The sequence below is a fragment of the Lampris incognitus genome, unplaced genomic scaffold, assembly GCF_029633865.1.
Source record: "Lampris incognitus isolate fLamInc1 unplaced genomic scaffold, fLamInc1.hap2 scaffold_451, whole genome shotgun sequence".
Taxonomy (NCBI): domain Eukaryota; kingdom Metazoa; phylum Chordata; class Actinopteri; order Lampriformes; family Lampridae; genus Lampris; species Lampris incognitus.
Window position 1 is genome coordinate 26,171 of NW_026611410.1, and position 6,150 is coordinate 32,320.

The following is a 6,150-nucleotide window of genomic DNA, read 5'->3' on the forward strand; positions in this document are numbered from 1 at the left end:
TGGGTCATGATTTTTGTCCCAAAGGAAACAAAAGTCAGGCCAGATGCAGAGTAGATATGCATTGTTGTAACAAAATATTTGTATTTTAATGTCAGTTGGACTTTTTGTATGGATTGTGGGACTGTTTGTGAGGTTTCCTTACTGGACCAGTGTGTGTCCTATTTAGGTGTTGGTGAGGCGAGTGTTGTCTGAGTTCCATTCAGAGTGAATGAGGGTCAGTAGTGTTGTGTCAGAAACAAACAATAAAATCTGGTTGAACCTGAGTTTTACTGATGTTTTACTGGTGATGTAGTACTATGTGTTGGTAAAGGTCTTCTACCGGCTTGTTATGTCATATCTGCTGGTTAGACACAACACCTTCACTTCCTCCTCAAACTCAACACAACCTGCTTCCTTCCTCATCTGGCTGTTATGATGAAGATGTAAACACAATGCACCCTGTCATTTTTTATGGTGAAGTCCTACCAGACACCAACCATCCACATGTATCACAAGAGTGTCCACGGAGTTCTGGATGACACGGGTGCATTGGTTTTTATCAGTCCACCAGGAAACGAACTTCTTGCAGCAATACCAGGGCAGCAACCAAAACCCAAGAACCTCTTCCAACAGTAATAACAAACAGAGTTTAGGACCCAGAGTGAATACTTGGTTTGAGGCAGTTTGAGCAGTTCACGCCACCACCTCACCTTGAGGTCGCTGAGTTGTCGTCTGTGAAGAAGTTTCCTGTGGGGCTACTTTTATGGTAGTGCCATTTCAGAATTAACCGCTGCTAAACTTCGCATAAAATCGTTGGTCTGTGAGCGGTCATTTTGAATGTCAGTCAAAAGAGCATTCCTGGTCACATAGATGCGCTTGAACTGGCTGAACAACAGTGTGGACCAGACTTGATGCCAACAGTTAGTCTGGTTGCCGAGCAAGACTGTGGACTAACTATTGTCTTAAGTACACCAGAGTTATACATATTTCAGTGTAAATGTTTGGGATTGTAGCTTTAAATCTTCCTCCAGCTTTTAAGTTGATAATGTATTAATGGTTCTTCTTTACCTTTTAAGTTGATAATGTATTTATGGGTCCTCTTCTTTACCTTTTAAGTTGATAATGTATTGATGATTCTTCTTTATCTTTTAAGTTGATAATGTATTGATGGTTCTTCTTTACCTTTTAAGTTGATAATGTATTGATGATTCTTCTTCTTTACCTTTTAAGTTGATAATGTATTGATGGTTCCTCTTCTTTACCTTTTAAGTTGATAATGTATTTATGGTTCCTCTTCTTTACCTTTTAAGTTGATAATGTATTGATGGTTCTTCTTCTTTACCTTTTAAGTTGATAATGTATTGATGATTCTTCTTCTTTACCTTTTAAGTTGATAATGTATTGATGGTTCCTCTTCTTTACCTTTTAAGTTGATAATGTATTTATGGGTCCTCTTCTTTACCTTTTAAGTTGATAATGTATTGATGATTCTTCTTTATCTTTTAAGTTGATAATGTATTGATGGTTCTTCTTTACCTTTTAAGTTGATAATGTATTGATGATTCTTCTTCTTTACCTTTTAAGTTGATAATGTATTGATGGTTCCTCTTCTTTACCTTTTAAGTTGATAATGTATTTATGGTTCCTCTTCTTTACCTTTTAAGTTGATAATGTATTGATGGTTCTTCTTCTTTACCTTTTAAGTTGATAATGTATTTATGGTTCCTCTTTTTTACCTTTTAAGTTGATAATGTATTGATGATTCTTCTTCTTTACCTTTTAAGTTGATAATGTATTTATGGGTCCTCTTCTTTACCTTTTAAGTTGATAATGTATTGATGATTCTTCTTTATCTTTTAAGTTGATAATGTATTGATGGTTCTTCTTTACCTTTTAAGTTGATAATGTATTGATGATTCTTCTTCTTTACCTTTTAAGTTGATAATGTATTGATGGTTCCTCTTCTTTACCTTTTAAGTTGATAATGTATTTATGGTTCCTCTTCTTTACCTTTTAAGTTGATAATGTATTGATGGTTCTTCTTCTTTACCTTACAGTGTGGTTTGATGTGGTGAGTGTGTCTCCAGGTCCAGATGAATGGTTCGTTCCAATGGGTCCTAGTGTTGTGATGAAGGAGGGAGAGGAAGGCACCATTCCCTGTGTGGTCTCAGATCCGAAGCTCAACGTGACCCTCTATGAACGGCCCAGCAGAAGACCTGCTAACGGGACAAGCTACCAGCCCAGCAGGGGGTTTACAGGTCCTCTGAAGGACACGTCTTACATCTGCCTGGCCAGTGGGCCAGAGGAGGAGAGAGAATCTCATGTGTTCTACGTCTTCAGCATTGTGGGTGAGCACACAAGGCAGAACATACATACATTACATTACAGTCATTTAGCCGACGCTTTTATCCAAAGCGACTTACAATAAGTGCATCATTTAACGTAGGAGATCAGGAGAACTACTAGTCATCAGAGGTCATAAGTGCATCTAAACAAGCATCTAAGAGCAAAACCAGTGCTAAAGTAAAAGTGCAAGAAAGAGATTTTTTAATTGTTTTTTCAATGAGCGAATACAATACGTGGTAAGAGCAAGTAACAGGGTAGTAGTTCTTGAAGAGGTGAATTTTCAACCTGCGCTGAAAGATGGGCAGCGACTCTGCTGTCCTGACATCAGTGGGGAGTTCATTCCACCACTGTGGGGCCAGGACAGAAAAGAGCCGTGACCGGGTCGATCAGCAGCAGGGGCCTCTGAGTGACGGGGCAACCAGGCGTCCCGAGGCAGCAGAGCCAAGTGGTTGGGTGGGGGTATAGGGCTTGACCATGGCCTGGAGATAGGAAGGAGCTGTTCCTTTCACTGCCCTGTAGCGTAGCACCAGAGTCTTAAACTGGATGCGAGCAGCTACTGGGAGCCAGTGTAGGGACATGAGAAGGGGAGGTGTGTGGGAGAACTTAGGGCGGTTGAACACCAGATGAGCTGCAGCTTTCTGAACAAGCTCCAGAGGTCTGATAGACGACGCCGGGGCGCCAGCAAGGAGGGAGTTGCCGTAGTCCAGCCGGGAGATGACCAGAGCCTGGATGAGCACCTGTGCCGTCTCGTTGGTGAGGAATGGGTGAATCCTCCTGATGTTATAGAGGAGAAATCTGCAGGAGCGAGCAACCGATGCAACGTTTGCAGCAAACGACAGGTGGTCGTCCAGGATCACACCCAGATTCCTCACAGTCTGAGTTGGCGTCACCACGGTGTTGTCAATGGTGATGGGCAGGTCCCGGTGCGGGCAACCTTTCCCCTGGAGGAACATCAGCTCTGTCTTGTCCAGATTGAGCTTCAGGTGGTGTGTCGCCATCTACTCTGAGATGTCAGTCAAGCACGCAGCAATGCATGTCTCTACTTGTGTGTCAGAGAGAGGGAAGGACAAGATCAGCTGGGTGTCATCAGCATAACAATGGTAAGAGAAGTCATGCAAGCGAATAACAGAACCCAGGGATGTCGTGTACAGGGAGAAAAGGAGAGGACCCAGAACCGAACCCTGTCTGTCTGTGTCTCCGTCCGTCCATCCGTCCATCCGTCTGTCTGTCTGTCTGTCAATCCGTCTGTCTGTCTGTCTGTCAATCCGTCTGTCTGTCTGTCTAAAACATGTAGGGCTGACATCAGGTCAGAGGTCAGTGTGTCCGTGTCAGTAGTGCAGATGATGCAGGATTGTGCAGTTGGACTTGGTGTGTGTTGTTGGCAGTGAACAGCAGCTGTTTGTACTGTCAAGTGTGACTGATTTGTTCAGTATGAATTATTTAAGTATGAATGACTTGTTCAGTACAAATGACTTGTTCAGTATGAATGATTTGTTCAGTATGCATGATTTGTTCAATATGAATGACGTGTTAAGTATGAATTATTTGTTCAGTATGAATAACCTGTAAAGTATGAATTATTTGTTCAGTATGAATGACTTGTCAAGTATGAGTGATTTGTTCAGTATGAATAACATGTAAAGTATGGATTATTTGTTCAGTATGAACGACTTGTTAAGTATGGATTATTTGTTAAGTATGAATGATTTGCTCAGTATGAATGACTTAAGTATGAATTACCTGTTAAGTATGAATTATTTGTTAAGTAAGAATGACCTGTTAAGTATGAATGACTTGTTAAATATGAATGACCTGTTAAGAATGACTTGTTAAGTATGAATGATTTGGTCAGTATGAATGACCTGTTAAGTAAGAATGACCTGTTATGTATGAATGACTTAAGTATGAATGACCTGTTAAGAATGACCTGTTAAGTATGAATGATTTGTTCAGTATGAATGACCTGTTAAGTATGAATGACTTGTTAAGTATGAATGACCTGTTAAGTATGAATGACCTGTTAAGTATGAATTACCTGTTAAGTAAGAATGACCTGTTAAGTATGAATGACTTAAGTATGAATGACCTGTTAAGAATGACCTGTTAAGTATGAATGACTTGTTAAGTATGAATGATTTGGTCAGTATGAATGACCTGTTAAGTAAGAATGACCTGTTATGTATGAATGACTTAAGTATGAATGACCTGTTAAGAATGACCTGTTAAGTATGAATGATTTGTTCAGTATGAATGACCTGTTAAGTATGAATGACTTGTTAAGTATGAATGACCTGTTAAGTATGAATGACCTGTTAAGTATGAATTACCTGTTAAGTAAGAATGACCTGTTAAGTATGAATGACTTAAGTATGAATGACCTGTTAAGAATGACCTGTTAAGTATGAATGACCTGTTAAGTATGAATGACCTGTTAAGAATGACCTGTTAAGTATGAATGATTTGTTCAGTATGAATGACTTGTCAAGTATGAATGATTTGCTCAGTGTGAATGGCTTGTTCAAATTTCAGAGCAGTCTGACTGATTAAGTGTGATCTGATCTAATCTGTGTGTGTGTGTGTGTGTATTGTGTGTGTGTGTGTGTGTGTATTGTGTGTATTGTGTGTGTGTGTGTGTCAGTCCCTGAAGTGATGGAGGTGGAGATTACAGCCTCACGTGTTGTGTTGCGTCAGGGTGAAGCGTTGACAGTCAACTGCACTGTGCAAGCTGCTGAGATGGTCTACTTCAACTGGGACATCCCCCGCAAACAGGTACCTGTCTGTCTGTCTGTCTGTCTGTCTGTCTGTCTGTCTGTCTGTCTGTCTGTCTGTCTGTCTGTCTGTCTGTCTGTCTTTCTGTCGGTCTCTCTACACCTAACTCTATCTGTCTGTCTGGCTCTCATCTGTCTAACCCTAGTTATTGATTGATTGATTGATTGATTGATTGGGTGGATTCTTGCTTTACTAAGTTTTCCATGATTTCCTTGGTTTAGGAATTTGAGCCGCTGACAGAATTCCTGCCCAGTCAAATTCGATCCATCATCACCATTCCCATGGCAACGCTGGCAGACTCCGGTCTGTAACTAGTTTGTGTGTGTGTGTGTGTGTGTGTGTGTACACGAGTATGTTTGATAAGTGTGTGTTCATGCAGTGTGTCCTCTCTGCAGGTGTGTATGTGTGATAAGTGTGTGTGTTCATGCTGTGTGTCCTCTCTGCAGGTGTGTATGTGTGATAAGAGTGTGTATTCATGAAGTGTGTCCTCTCTGCAGGTGTGTATGTGTGATAAGAGTGTGTATTCATGAAGTGTGTCCTCTCTGCAGGTGTGTATGTGTGATAAGAGTGTGTATTCATGAAGTGTGTCCTCTCTGCAGGTGTGTATGTGTGATAAGAGTGTGTATTCATGAAGTGTGTCCTCTCTGCAGGTGTGTATGTGTGATAAGAGTGTGTGTTCATGCTGTGTGTCCTCTCTGCAGGTGTGTATGTGTGATAAGAGTGTGTATTCATGGAGTGTGTCCTCTCTGCAGGTGTGTATGTGTGATAAGAGTGTGTATTCATGAAGTGTGTCCTCTCTGCAGGTGTGTATGTGTGATAAGAGTGTGTATTCATGGAGTGTGTCCTCTCTGCAGGTGTGTATGTGTGATAAGAGTGTGTATTCATGAAGTGTGTCCTCTCTGCAGGTGTGTATGTGTGATAAGAGTGTGTATTCATGGAGTGTGTCCTCTCTGCAGGTGTGTATGTGTGTGAAGTCCAGGACACGGTGCAGGGCAGTACTGTGCAGGAAAACGTCACTATAACAGTCCTGGGTAAGGACACACAGAACATGACATG

At 41.1% G+C, this 6,150-nt stretch overlaps 1 long non-coding RNA gene across 1 annotated transcript; it reads left to right on the forward strand.

Annotated features, from left to right (window-relative positions):
- Positions 1-2,226: 2,226 nt before the first annotated feature.
- LOC130133674 (uncharacterized) lies at positions 2,227-6,074 on the forward strand. The gene is made up of 4 exons (XR_008813724.1): positions 2,227-2,327; positions 4,964-5,094; positions 5,316-5,397; positions 6,051-6,074. It is a non-coding gene; the product is annotated as an uncharacterized LOC130133674 (long non-coding RNA).
- Positions 6,075-6,150: the final 76 nt, after the last annotated feature.